Source organism: Lactuca sativa, chromosome 7 (genome assembly GCF_002870075.4).
Source record: "Lactuca sativa cultivar Salinas chromosome 7, Lsat_Salinas_v11, whole genome shotgun sequence".
Taxonomy (NCBI): domain Eukaryota; kingdom Viridiplantae; phylum Streptophyta; class Magnoliopsida; order Asterales; family Asteraceae; genus Lactuca; species Lactuca sativa.
In genome coordinates this window covers 125,404,995-125,420,872 of record NC_056629.2, presented here as the reverse complement: position 1 = coordinate 125,420,872, position 15,878 = coordinate 125,404,995, and positions in this window count along the sequence as shown.

Genomic DNA, 15,878 nt, shown 5'->3' with positions numbered 1-15,878 from the left:
TTCTTTAGAATTGAAGATAAAACACCTTGAACCGAACACATGGAAAAACTTCACATTTGGCTTCCTGTTGTTGATGATCTCATAAGGAGTGAGAGTGAAGCGCATGTTGAGATATGACCTATTCTGTGTATAACAAGCAGCAGAAATAGCATCAGCCCAAAAATATAAAGGTAAGGAAGCGAAACTTAGCATGGTTCGGGCTGCTTCACATAAGGATCGGTTTCGTCTTTCGACAATTCCGTTCTGTTGAGGTGTGTAGGGAGCTGAGAAGTTGTGATTGATTCCCTTTTTTGCCAGGAATTCTCCGAATTCTCTATTTTTGAACTCCAATCCATTGTCGCTCCTGATGTTGCGAACGACCTTCTTCAGCTGTACTTCAATCTGCTTGATGAACACTTTTAGCTTGTGAGTCGCTTCAGATTTAAGCTTCAGAAAGAACACCCATGTAAAACGCGAAAAGTCATCAACAATAACAAGAATATACTTGCTACCACCGATGCTTTCGATAGATGATGGACCACACAAAACAATATGAAGTAATTCTAGTGGTTCAACAACTTTAGTGTTTATTATAGATGGATGACTTTGACGACTCTGCTTCCCCATTTCACATGCAGCACACAAATGATCTCTATCATACTTGAGCACTGGAAGACCTCGAACATGACCTCCAGTAACAAGTTTGTTGATATATTTAAAGTTGAGATGAGAGAGTCTTCGGTGCCACAGCCAGCTTTCGTCAGATTGTGCTTTGGATAACAGGCAGATAGCTGGGTTTCCTTTGATGGGTTTGAGGTTTAAAGGAAACATTTCTCCTTTACGATCCGATTTGAGAATAACTCTTTTCGTCTTCTTCTCAATTATTTTAGAACCCTCATCGTCGAATGAGACTTTGAGACCAGTACCTCCAACAAGCTGAGATACACTGATGAGGTTGTGTTGTAGTCCTTCCACGTATGCAACCTTCCTTATCGTGAAATCACCGTTTGTAATCATTCCATAGCCTTTTATGGTGCCGAAGGAGTTGTTCCCGATCATGACGTTTCCACCATTTGAAAGACCTGTATTCCCTTAGCTCTTCCTTCCTTCCTGTCATGTGACGCGAGCAGCCACTATCAATGTACCATTCTTCGTCAAACTGCTCGTCACTGATAACCTGCAGAAATTAAGCAGATTTAGGAACCCAAAGCTTCTTGGGTCCACGTGAGCCTTTCACAGGAACAGGAATAGTAAGAGAGATGTTAACTAAAAATGTTCTTTTTATTAGTGTTGTTTCATCTTTCTTTTTGATGGTAAAAACTTTAATTTTATTGGGATTCGATGCTTTCGGTTTTGACTCTGGTTTAACCACTGAAACCTTCTGTTTTCCTTTTTGTTCAGCTGATGATTGAGATTTTTGAGAAGGAACAGAATGGAATTTAGGACGAGGTGGAGAAGAGAAAGAAGAGTTTGAAGAATTAGAAGAATTAGAATGAGAAAGCTTAGATTGAGATGACTTCTTGGTTGAAGATTCTAGGTGACCCTTTTGCTTTTGATCATCAGTGGGACCGACCCTAGAGTTTTGATCTCTTTTGATTTCCAAACCAAACCTTTGCTTTCGGTTGGAATAATTTTCTGAACCGAACCTTTGCTTTCGGTTGATGTTTTTCTCCGAGCCTAACCTCTGCTTTCGGTTGTTGTTGTTCTCTTTCGATCCAACAGGACTTTTCTCTGTTTTTAAGTTCCTGTCTTGATGTGAGAAATAGGCATTCTGAGATTGCCAAAACTGTTTTCTTTCAGAGAGATTCTTCCTGTATCTCTGATTCCTTTTTCGTTTTTGATTTCTCATCTGCTTCGGTTGATGATGGATGTTAGCCTTCGGTTTTTGTTTTTCATTAGCAGGTTCACTCTGAACTGATGAAGTTTCACTTGGGGATGTGACTTCTTTTGCAGGAATTTCTTTTTCCTGAGGAACATCTTTCGTACCACTAGTACTTGGCACATTGAAGCTATCAGGTTTATTCAAAGGTTCTGGCACATATCTGCCTTTGCTTTTCCATGAAGTCCTTTCAGACAAACCCACCGTTTCATCAGCATTGTCAATGGGAGCTGACCAGAAGAACTCGTCACAGCCATCAGCATTGTCTTCGTTTACAATAGCTGTGAGTTCAGCAGTCTGATGTTCGGTTACGCCTGTTACCTTGTACACCTGATTTGGAGTGGTTCTAACCTTTTGGTATACGACTACCTTCTCTGCAAGGATCAGGTATTTTTGTTGGGACATACGAGCGAACTCCACTGAATTTTATGAAATGATATTTTTGTGGTTCTCAGGTTCGCTCTTGACAAATTCTGAACAGTCAACTGTGTCCTCTACAGAAATTTCACTCATATTGTCGTCCTCATTAAGCTTAGATGCATTTTCAACATCATTTTTATTTTCTGAGCTCAAGTTAGCATTCAAAGAGTCAAATTTTTATATGGTTTCGGTTCTCAGTTTCATTTTATCATTTTCATCCAAAAGGTTTTTAAGCATGTCCTTATGGTCCTTGGACTTAATGAAAGATTCGATTTTGTCCAGTCCATACATATACGTCGGATTAACATCCTCAGATGAAATAACACTCTCACAATTATACGCTTCAGCATCAACTTCATCCTCCTTAAACTCAAGGAAGGGTAAAATCATGCGATGAATCTTTTGTCCTATTTCACAATCCAAATGAAGCTGAGTAATATTAGTATAAAGACGTTTGGCAATCAAACAAAAAACATTTCGCTGTTTCAAAAGCTTTAAATTGTCTCTTTGCAAATAAATGTTTTCATCTTTTATTTTGATTAATTCCGACTCCTTCAGTTCGATCCACATCTGCTGTTCCTCACTCTTCGAAGACACCCTGCTTAATTGGTCAGTTAAGTTAGAATTGGTGACTCGAGTTTGAGTTAAACTACTATCTAGATGAGAGATTCTTGAATTAACACTTTTTAATTCTTTTTCATATGAACATTGTGGGACTTTAAATGAGACAAAAACTGATTGTACCTTCTTGATCAGTTCATCAAGCTCGTTGAACTGCACGCTGAGCGGTTTGGCTGTAAAGCACAAGTTCTGTTGCTCCTTCGTGTCATCATTCCCACCATCAGTTTTGTATCCCCTCATCTGAGATACGTCGGACACCATCAAGCATCTTCCTCCACTGCTCTCTTCTTTCGCCACATAAGCCTTTCCACGTGAAGGCTTCCTCACTTCATCATCTTCAGAGTCGGTTGACCAGACCTCCACGCCACCAAACTCATCATCAGCTACCGAACCCTGCACAATTAACGCATTCATAGGAGGGTTAGCAGTAGATTTCTTCTTCCTGATTTCATCTAGCTTTTTCTGCAACAAAGCTTCTTCATCCTTTTCCTCATCCTTTTCAGCCATCTTTTTGAGGACGCAATCTTTTGCATAGTGGTTCTTTCCTCCACAATAATAGCAGCTCACTCCCGAATCTCCTTCAGCCTTCGGTTCTTTCTTTGACTCTTCAGCCTTCGGTTCATCTTTGACCTTTTTAGAACTGTAACTCCCTTGCCAATTTCGGTTCTTGTTAGTGGGGAATCTCTTCTTGATGAACCTCTTGGGGTTTGACACCATCATAGCATAGTCCTCAGAAGTGAGGTCATAATCATCCAAGTTGAGGTCTTCGTCCTCCATCACCGCTTTGCTTTTGGACAGGAGGGCCAACGAACCTAGGCTTGAAACCACATTTTTCTCCTGTAACACGATCTTTTCTTGAGATTTTAGGATGCCCACCAGTTTCGCCAAAGAATAGGATTTGAATTGCTCGTGTGCTTTAACTGTGGACACAACTGCTCTCCACTCAGATCTGAGTCCGTTCAAAAACGTAACCTTCTGCTCAATAAGCTTCCTTTCGATGTCGTGTTTGATCATCTTGCTAAGAAGATGATTAAAGCGATCGAACGTTTGAGTCACAGTTTCTTCGGCTCCTTGCTTGAATTCACCAAACTCGGACAAGAGTAAGGTTTTAATGGAGTGTTCGAGATCTTCGTCTATAGAGTACATTCACGTAGCCTGTCCCATATCTCTTTTGCAGTCGTGCATGAACTCACCAGCCTAAAAGTATCGGATTGAAGAGCGAATCTGATCAATCTTAACGCTTTGATATTGCACTGAAATTTATCTTTTTTGTCTTGCGCAATGTCTTTAACATCTTTCAGAAGATCATTATACTCCTTTTGAGTTTTAATAATCCTTGAAGTTGCTGAATAAGAAAAAGGTCCAGAAACGATTGCTTCCCAGATGAGGTATCCATTATCCTCAGATCCTATAACATAATCTTCAAAGTGATGCGCCCAGACTTCATAATCATGGGTGTACAGGATGGGAATCTTCGTTGTTGATCCAATGCTGTTCGAAATATTAATGGGATTGGATTGCGACTCGTCCATAATTGATCAAATAACCTGTTCAAAGATCAGACTTGTAATATATCAAATTAGGGCAAAACAATAAATATCGAGATACGTCAATTATGAGATGACGGCTCAATAAATATCAATAAATGCGGAATAACCCTAATCGAAACCTTTTTCACAGAAAAGAAGTGTATTTATTACACAGCCTCCTGCTCTGATACCAATTGATAAGATAAAACTAACTTGAAGATCGATTAGATCTATAAAACATGTAAAGAAATAAACGAATAAACAGCAAGAACACAAGAATGGATCAAAAGATGTCGAATGATTAATAAACAATCCTCAGAAGAGCTCGATAAAGAACTTCTACTGTAGAGGATTTAGGGTTTACAAGAACGATGATGAAAATCTGTAAAGCTATCATAATTGCTATCAATCATATTTCTAATATGCATGCAAGCACATTATTATATACTAAACCCTATTAGCTCACGGTTGGACAGGCCCAAACCGGAGTACAAAACATGGACTATAAACCGAGCCCAATAGACGCAATACATCAAAAATGCTACGCTATGCTACCCAACACTTATGTTTGCGTCTTTGAGAGACGTTAGAAAGAGTAGCGGAAGAAGGGACTGCGGTACCTTCAAGGTTTAAGGCTGTGGATGGGAGAGGTGGGGTAGGAAGGTATGGGTCAATACCTTCCGTAGCCTCTATGTGATCTGAGACATCAACAGTCTCGAGACCAAGAGAAGAAAGAATGTGTGCAGGGAGTCTGCGGATGGGACCAAAAATAGTTTGATCAGATGAAGGATTGTACCTCTTTATATCTTTGTTGACGAAGAAATTGATGTCGTCACATATGTCAATTTTGGCGTCCGTATGTAGATCTGATATGCACAATGACCAGAATCGAGCAAAAGTAAGCTCAGATAGGTTCTTCCTTGGGCTCTCCTTGGGAATGTACTGGCGAAAATTGTCCCATAGAATCTAACCATAGTTGACATCGCGGCCGGTGAAGATGCTCCAAACCAGTTCTAGAAGCTTTAAACCCAGGTTGTATGTGCCTCCGGTTCTGCCGGACAGACTGCAGATGATAAAATGACATACAAACTGCCATACCGCAGGCAATTGATTTTTCTTGAACTCACCAATTCCTTTGATTGGCTTATGATATCCCATTTGATATAGTGCAGAGGTGATGTCCACCATTGATGGTGTGAAGAACTTGACAGATGGATGAATCAGAAGATTGATTGCTGAAAGGAACTTGTCTTTGATCAAGATGACCAAGGCATCATTAAAAAGGTTGAGATGAACTTCTTGAGGATTATCTAGTAGGCGATAGGCAAAAAAAGCGCATTTGTTGAGGGTGGAGAGTGGAACAATGTCTGTAAATGCATCAAACGGTCCAGACAGGGGATGATTCCTCAAGAACTTGATCATCAGTTTGGTTGGTGCATTGTAAGTGGGTTGATCGTCGAACACTGCTCTAAAATTGCCAGAGGCAATTATGGGAGAATCTGAACCAGTTGGGTTTACTGATCCAGAGGCTTTGGTTTGTTTCTTGGAAGCACCGTATTTCACCATTGTTCAGTTGTTGAGAGCTTGAAGAATGCAGAGAAGTATTAAGTTTTTTTTTTGAGAGCGTAAAAAGTTCTTTTTAGATAAGAAAGGGGTTTTATAGTCGTTTATTGGAGTGGGAAACGTTTATGTTTTTGACCTAGAAGAAATTTGGGTAAAAACGTTTGGGTTTAACTTAGGATAAGCATCTTTTAATCTTGACCACAAATTGACAAAAAGGGATAAAGATGGAAATTGGGATTAACCAGAAAAAGAACTCTGCATTTAATGAAATGTCAGGGGTAAAATCACGTCTAGAGAACGTGTGGAAGGGGTTGAGAAAAATCCGTTGGAGAAAGCATAAGTTTTAACGGATGAGATGGTTTGGGGTAATAGGAAAAGACATAATAGAGGATTTGATTTGGAAAATCTTTTATTTTGTCATCATACATTAAATAGGTCTGACACGAGGTGTTGGAAGAAAAGAATGTGACAGTTTCTCAAAGGAATGCTTTTATTTAATGAAGAATCATTAAATAGCACACTATTTTTGTTTTTCAAAAAAATGAGCCGTCTGTAAAACAATTAATGTGACTGCGGACGAACACATCATCGCGGATGGTTTCCTTGTCATTGTGGATGACTGCAGTGGGAGAAACTGAGAAGAGCACTTGTACGAAAGTTAGTAACAACAAACAAGAAAGACCCATGAAAGAGAGATATAATATATGGTTGCGGTACATTGAGTCTGGTACACAGAATGTACCAAAACCATCTGTTATAAGTGTCTTTCATCTAGAACTGCAATGGAGACCAAGAAGGTCTGCGGTACCTATTAATTCAAGAAGAATTGAGGTTCCAGATTCATCATCCCTAACATTTTTAAGAAGGCATTGAGTTTGGTAGAGTCAAGTGCTTTTGTAAGGACATCAGCAATCTCTTCATGAGTAGGGACAAAGATGAGTTCAATGTTACCTTTCAGAATGTGGTCTTTGAAGAAATGATATCGTAGTTCAATATGTTTAGTTTTGGAGTGCTGAATAGGATTATGAGAAATCGCTATGGCACTTTCAGAATCATAGTAGATTGGTATCCGCAGCATTCTTTAACCGTAGTCTAATAGTTGAGTCTTCATCCATAGAACTTGAGAACAACAACTCGCTGTGGCCGCATATTCTTCTTCTGCGGTAGACAAAGAAACACAACTTTGTTTTCTTGAGGACCAGTTGACAAGTCTACCTCCCAAAAATTGAGATCCACCAGATGTAATTTTTCGATCAAGTTTGCATCCAACATGATCCGCATCAGTAAACGCTTGAAGACTGAAGTCATCGCCTGCGGGGTACCAAAGACCAAGTGATTTGCTTCCTTTTAGGTACCAGAGAATTTGATTGGCTACGGTCATGTGTGACACTTTTGGGTCATCCTGATACCTTACACATACACCAGTTGCAAAGACAATGTCTGGTCGGCTTGCGGTAAGATACATTAAAGACCCAATGATACCTCAATAAGTCTTGTGATCCATAGATTCACCAGAACGGTCAGCAGAGATCTTATATCCGAAGGCCATAGGAACCTTAGCCGATGAACAGTTGTCCATAGAGTATTTCTTCAAAAGTTCAGTGGTGTATTTCTCTTGATGAATGAATATCCCTTGCTGAATTTGTTTGACTTGAAGACCTAGAAAGAAGTTAATCTCTCTATTCATGCTCATTTGAAATTTGTTTGTCATGAGCTTAGCAAATTCATCCACCATTCCTTGATCCGACGATCCGAAGATGATATCATCCACATATATTTGTACAAGCATAAGGTGAGAACCATTTGCGTTTCTAAATAGCATGGGATCAATCACTTCCCTTTTGTAGCCTGAAGAGACTAAGAATTCAGAAAGAGTCTCATACCAAGCTCTTGGAGCTTGGTTCAGACCGTAGACTGCCTTTTGAAGCTTGTAGCAGTGGTCAGGGAATTCAATATTTTCAAAGCCGGGAGGTTGTTGCAAATAAACCTCTTCTTTCAATTCCCCATTAAGAAAGGCACTTTTGACATCCATTTGGTGTACCTTGATGTTTTTGTGGGCAGCATCTGCTAAAAAGATTCGAATTGCCTCCATTCTTGCCACCGGAGCATATGTTTCATCGTAGTCAACACCTTCCAGTTGACTATACCCTTTTGCAACTAGTCGTGCTTTATTTCGGATAACAGCACCAGATTCATCTAACTTATTTTTGAACACCCATCTTGTACCAACAGTAGTATGGCCTTGTGGAATGGGAACAAGTTGCCATACTTTGTTTCTTTCAAATTCTTCCAGTTCTTCTTGCATTGCAGAAATCCAATCTGGTTCCAATAATGCTTCATTGATAGATCGAGGCTCGACTGCGGACATAAATGTTGCATAGTGACAATGATCAGATAAATCTTTGGCAGATTGAGTTTGGATACTTGCGGATGGGTTGCTGATTATTTGGCATGGTGGGTGATCCTTTGTCCATACGTGTAGACGAGGCATCAGATGGTCAGCAGCTGCGGTAGAAGGAATATTTTCAATATTAGAGGTTGCTTCGGATGGGGAAGGAAGTTCCCCCTGGATTTGTGAACAACCTGCGGAATCATCTTGACTTGTTGGAGCGAGAATGACATTTTCTTGAGTAGTTTGGAGAGGTTCCCCTTGGATTGCTGATGGGAGTTCCTCTGGAACCTGAGAAGGTTCCCCCTGGATTGCTGAGTTGGTTCGAGTGTCAATGGTCTCTATGATTTCATCATCTGAATCCGAAGATACGTTTGATGGTAGTGATATTTTAGGAAAGGGAGCTTGAGCATCATCAAATACTGGAACCTCGATGGTTGTAGCTTGATCCGGAGTAGAGCTTTCCCCCTCAACCGGAGAGGTGAAAGTATTGAGAGATCCTACTTCGGATAGAGATGGACCAGAAACATCAGCGTGTTGTTGTTGAGCAGTTGGTGACACAAGAACTTCGGATAGTTTTGCAATTTCAACAGGGTTGAAAATATCATCATAATTGACTTCAACTAGGTTTAGAGGACCTGAAGAAGCAGGAATGTCACTTTCCATGATGGTAGTGGTTTCAATAGATGGAGGGGTGTTGCGGATGTAAGTGTCATCGAACTTCACATCGAAGCTTTCAATGATAAGCCTCGTTCGTCTGATAAGAACCCGATAATTAAGCAACCTTGTTTGTAGAGTAGCCAAGAAAAATGCCTTCATCGGACTTCGGTGCAAATTTGTTAAGCAAATCTCTGTTATTGATCACAAAACATCTACACCCAAAGATGTGAAAGAAACGAACATTTGGTTTCCGGTTGTTGAGACCCTCATATGGTGTTTTATTGAGGCGGTTGCATACGATGCTTCGATTTTGAACAAAGCATGAAGTTGCTACAGCTTCAGCCCAGAAGTAAAGAGGAAGATGTGTGAAGTTGAGCATGGATCTGGCTGCTTCCACTAGAGTACGGTTCCTCCTTTCTACTACACCATTTTGTTGAGGTGTATACGGAGCTGAAAAGTTATGAGAGATACCTTTTGAAACCAAAAAGTTGTTGAGAGGATGATTAGTGAATTCAGTGCCATTATCAATACGGATGCGTCTTACAGGCAGCTTGATCTAAAGTTCTATTTCTTTGATGAACTTGATGAGAATCTGCGGTGTTTCTGATTGAATTCTAAGGAAGAATACCCATGTGAAGCGAGTGAAGTCATCAACTATAACCAGTATGTACTTTTTGTGATGAAGACTGGCTACGGTTGATGGACCGTAGAGATCAATGTGGAGAGGTTCGAGTGGTTCGGATATGGAGGAGTCAATCAGCATAGGGTGACTTGCTTTTGACTGCTTACCACATTCACAAGCAGGACATAGAGTGTCATTGCTAAACTTGAGAATGGGTAATCCTCTGACCAGCTCTCCAGTAACCAAGGTGTTGATATACTTGAAGTTGAGTTGAGCAAGCTTGCAGTGCCATAACCAGCTAACTTCGGATACAACTTTTGAGAGAAAACACAGATACGGTTTTCCAATGACGAGGGAGACATCCAAGGGATACATGGTACCTTCGGATCGTGACTTTATCAAGCAAGTACTTCTGTCACTTGTCATAACGTAACAGAGCCATAGTGGTTAAATTACGGACCGCATCTAGATATTTCTGCATCCTAGGGTCCTTTGCCTCGTATACCCCATATATTTGGTTTGTGATAAGCAACGAGTCACTAAGAGTTGCTAGTTGTTTTGCACCAACCTCCTTATCCAGCCTTAGTCCTGCCAGGAGCGCGTCATACTCTGCTTCGTTGTTAGATACTTGGAAGTTGAACCGTAGTGCGTAGGTGATCTCTTCGCCTTCTTTGCTTGTTGTGCCATCGGTATACAACTTCCAAAGTTCCTTGTCAGCCTTAAGCTCTGATGGGTCGACATATATTGTCGTCGGTACTCCCTTGACGGTATTTGGGATTTCAACCAGGAAGTCAGCAAGGGCCTGGGCTTTGATGCCGGTTCTGGGGTGGTACTGGATGGCGTGTTCACCCAACTCTATGGCCTACTTGGCTAGGCGTTCGGACTTTTCCGGCCTTTTGTTGCAGTGGAGGAGAGTGATGTTGCGGTGAGGGTTGCAATGAAGGGATTTTCTGAGAAGCGGTGTTGGAATGATGTTCTTCTTCATAGTATTCTTCTCGATGGTGTTCTCCTTCACTTCCCACTCTTGAGGAGTCCAGACCCGGAGCCTCCTGAAGCCATTGTTTAAGGCCATCGAATTTAGCACAAACTTCCTGGAGCTGGGCTTTGAGAACCTCAGCCAGTTGCTGATTGTAAAGAATAGAGGTGTTGAAGAGCAGTCGAGGTATCTCCTTTGTTAATTGGAGAATTTCGGAGCCATGGAAGTTTGATGACAATGAACGTTGGATTTTGTTGATGGTTGTGTGGAGAACTTAGATAGTGGACTCATATGCAGTGTGAGTCTCATATATCAGTTTCTAAGACAGAGAAGATTGGTCCGCAATGGATGCCTGCAAATTGTCCTTTATTGCGGATACCTCAGATATAAGGCGCTCCGCAGCAGCCATAAACTCCTTGTGATCCACTTGACGATTGTTGTCAAGGGACCTTATCCCCATTTCAACTTTGAGAGAAATTCTCTCAGCAGCCATTCGTTCCCTTTCTTACAGTCGTTCAATCCTTTCTATTAAGGACTGTGACACAGGATTGTCATCAGACTGCGGTTGAGTAGACTTGACTGCGTCCAGGATTTAATCAACCTTGGATTGAAGATTGAGAAATTCTTTTCTTGAGACGACCATATTTTTCTTCTTTTTCTTCTCCTTTGGCTTGGAGGTAGAGTGCTGAGAGCCACTCGATTCTTCTTCTTCAACATACATCATAAGGTCATCATCCGAAGGGCTTAGTTGATTGACCTCTTGAAGATCAACATCGTCAAAACCGAAGGTAGGAGCAGAACTAACTTCGATTTCGGTGCCTGCATTTTGGGAGTCTCTGGCAGTTGGATATGGAGGAGGCTTTGAGGGAGTCTGATCAGCAGTCGCCTATTGAGCCTTGCGGATGGTATTAGCCATGTTGTCCATCAGGACATGGACTTTGCAGAAAGTAGCTACAATATTGGCATGGTTGATTGCGTCTGCCCAATACTTAGCCACAGAGAGAATTTCTTATTGCTTCTGCTGAAGCTGCATTGTTTGTCTTGCTTTTCTTGCTTGGAGTGCCCTACAGAAAGCGACATATTTCTTGTCTTCGGCTTCATTGGATGGTTGATACTTACTCAATGATTCATTCAAATCAATGTCGTCAATTCATTGAAAGCTCACTGAGGTGTCCCTCGGGTTCACGGATCCTTGCATATTTGTGCTCACCGTGCCTAAAACCACCTATTACTGATGTAAGCAGAGTAGGATTTCCTGAGTTTCCTTGGTCTCCTTGACCTAAAGTCAAGTCTGGCCATGGCTTAGTTCTGGTAAAGGATAAAGAATCGCCTTGCGGTTTGGATGGTTTTTGAAGTGTTTGGGTGACAGAAAAAAGAATGGAGTGCAACTCCTCAGGGGAAAAGAAGTGAAGACGGGAAGCCCTGGAGACCTTAGGGCGGGAGCCTGAGCCATACTCTTAGGATTGACCTAGGGGGAGTCTCCATGTTGTGATGAATTAGACGCACTACTTGCGCCTGAGTGTTATAGGATGGTTGTTTCGAATGGATGTGCGGCCATCCCAAGGACTATCGGAGCCTGTTGAGAGGCTGAGGTATCAGTCCGGTCAAGCATATGGCTAGTGGGATCGGTTTTGCATTTCTTGAGGATTGCAATAGGTTGATCATCCTCATCAGAGTCACTACTGGAGATACGTCTGCTTGGTTCGACTATAGTGATCACTGGTGGAGTTTTTCTTTTCTTGGAGGGCTTGGAAGGCTTGGTAGCATCCTTTTTAAGAGTTCCTTGTTTCTTCGTGTTGCGGGGGCCTTTATGAGCAGAGACTAGCTACTTGCGTCTTTGGGATAATGAAATGTTGCAAAGAGTTGTGGAAGATGGGATTCTGGTACTAGTGGGATCAATAACTGCGGATTGGGTTGGAAGAGGCGGGGTAGGAAGGTATTGGGCAATACCTCCCGTAGCCTCAATGTGATCTGAGACATCAACAGTCTCAAGACTGAGGGTAGAAAGAATGTGAGTGGGTAGTCTTCTTATTGGTCCAAAAACAGTTTGATCAGATGAGCCATTGTACCTTTTGAGATCCTTAGTGATAAAGAAGTTGATGTCGTTGCCCATGCTGATTCCTGCATCCGCATGGAGGTCGGAGATGCAGAGAGACCAAAACCTTGCAAAGGTGAGTTCGGTAGGGTTCTCTCATGGGCTTTCTTTTGGAATGTACTGCGGAAAATCATCCCATAGGATCTGACCGTAGTTAACTTCATGCCCTGTGAAGATGCGAGTTCTAGGAGCTTGAGTCCCATATTGTCTGTGCCTCCGGTTCTGCAGGATAGACTGCGGATGATGAAGTGACAAACGAATTGCCAGACCACAGGCAATTGGTTTTTCTTGAATTCCCCAATTCCCTTGATTTTCTTATGGTATCCCATTTGGTAGAGCGCTGACAATATATCCACCATTGAAGGGGTGAAAACCTTGATGGATGGATGAACAAGGAGATTTATGGCAGTTAGAAATTTCTCCTTGGTCAAGATGACAAGAGAATTGTTGACTAGATTGAGATGCACTTCTTGAAGGTTTTTGAGTGGTCGATAGGCTGAGAATGCACACTTGAAGAGAGTTGAGAGAGGGACAACGTCTGTGAATGAATCGAAGGGTCCAAATAGTGGGTGATTGGACAAGAACTTGATCGTCAGTTTTGTGGGGGCATTGTAGAAAGAATGTTCTTCAAACACGATGCTGAAGTTGCTTGAAGCAATCGTCGGTGTGAGATGTCTTGAGGCAGAGTCTGAACCAGCGGGGTTCACTGATCCAGATGCCTTGGAAGGTTTCTTTGATACACCGGATTTCACCATTATTGAGTGTTTTTTTAGGAAGCTTTGAAGAAGGAAAGTAGAATGCAAGAGAAAGGTTTATGGTTTAGAGAGCATAAAATTTTCTTTGTGGAGAAGAAAGGGGTTTTATAGTGGCTTAAGGTAGCGGGAAACGTTTTTTGCCCAAAGTGAATTTGGGTAAAAAAGTTTGGGTGTTTATTTTGAATTAAGAGTATTAATCTCAGCCATAGATTAAGAAAAGAGGGATTAAATCTGAAATTTGGGGTTTATTAAAAAAGGTTGCATTTAATGAAATGTCAGATTCATGACCACGTCTGGTGAACATGTGGTGAGGGTGAGATCAATCTGTTGGGTAAAGGGAAGTTGTAGCGGATTTGATGTTTCAGGGTAATAGGAAGAGACATATTAAAAAGGATTTGATTTGGAAAATCTTTCTTTTTGTCATCATACCTAAAATAGGCCTGACACGAGGTTTATTCAAAAGAATGAGACAGATGCACAAAGAATGTTTTCCTTTAATGTTTTCTCTATTTAATGAAAGATCATTAAATAGTACACGATGTCTTTTTTTGTTTTTCAAAAAAAATGTAACAGTCTGAAGATCAATTAAAGTGATTGCGGATAGACACTTTATTGCGGATGGATCATATGTCGTCGGATGGATAACTGTGGTAGATGAACTGAGAGGAACACTTGAACAAGAATTAGTATTAACAAACAATAAGAACCATTGAAGTATGATATATGGTTGTGGTACATAAGATATACTAAAACCATCTAACATAAATAACTTCAATTAGGACCGCAATAGAGACCAAGGATGGTTTGCAGTACCTATCAATTCAAAAAGAATTGTGGGTCCGGATTCATCATTCCTAACATTTGTAAGAAAGTGTTGAGTTTTGTAGAGTCAAGTACCTTTGTGAATACATCAGCAATCTCTTCATGAGTATGGACAAAAATTAGTTCAATGTTACCTTTCAGGATGTGGTCTTTGATGAAATGATATCGTAGTTCAATATGCTTAGTCTTGGAGTATTGAATAGGATTATGAGAAATCGCTACGACACTTTTAGAGTCACAACAGATTGGTATCCGCAACATTCTGTATCCGTAGTCTAGTAGTTGTGTTTTCATCCATAAGACTTGAGAACAACAGCTAGCTGCGGCCACATATTCAGCTTCTGCGGTGGAAAATGATACACAATTTTTTTTATTGAGGACCAACTGACTAGTCTTCCACCCAGGAATTGACATCCACCTGAGGTGCTTTTGCGATCCAGTTTGCATTCGGCATGATCCACATCTGTAAATGCTTGAAGACTGAAATCATTTCCTGTGGGGTACCATAATCCAAGAGTTTTTCTTCCTTTTAAGTATCATAGGATTTATTTGGCTGCGTTCATATGAGACACTTTTGCGTTAGCCTGGTACCTTGCGCATACACCCGTTGCAAAAACTATATCCGGTTGGCTAGCAGTGAGGTACATCAGAGAGCCAATGTTACCTCTATAAGACTTGTGATCAACATATTCACCTAAGGGATCAGCATAAATCTTATAGCTGAAGGCCATGGGGACCTTATCTGAAGAACAATTATCCATTGATTATTTCTTCAATAGTTTTGAGGTGTATTTTTCTTGATGAATGAATATCCCTTCAGGAACTTGTTTCACTTGAAGTCCTAGAAAGAAATTAATCTCTCTATTCATGCTCATTTGGAACTTGTTGGTCACAAGCTTAGCAAATTCATCCACCATCTTTTGATCAGTTAAGCCAAAAATGATATCATCCACATATATTTGTACAAGCATTAGATGATCACCATTTGCTTTTCGAAATAAAGTGGGATCATTCACTCCTCTTTTGTAAGCTGAAGAGATAAGAAATTCAGATAGAGTCTCATACCAAGCTCTAGGGGCTTGTTTTAGACCATAGACTGCCTTTTCAAGCTTGTAGCAGTGGTCTGGGAATTCAACGCTTTCGAAACTCGGAGGTTGCTGAAGATAAACCTCTTCTTTCAATTCCCCATTGAGAAAAGCATTTTTCACATCCATTTGATGAACCTTGATGTTTTTGTGTGCTGCGTATGCTAAGAAGATCTGGATGGCTTCCATTCGTGCTACCGGAGCATACATTTCATCATAGTCAATGCCTTCAAGTTGACTATATCCATTGGCAACAAGCCTTGCCTTGTTTTTGACGACCACACCAGATTCATCTAACTTATTTTTGTACACCCATCTTGTGCCAACAATGGTGCGGCCTTGCGGTTTTGAAACAAGCTGTCGTACCTTGTTCCTTTTGAATTCTTCCAGTTCTACTTGCATTGTGGAAATGCAGTCTGGTTCAAGTAACGCTTCTTTGATAGATTGAGGTTCGACTGAGGACAAGAACGCTGCGTAGTGGCA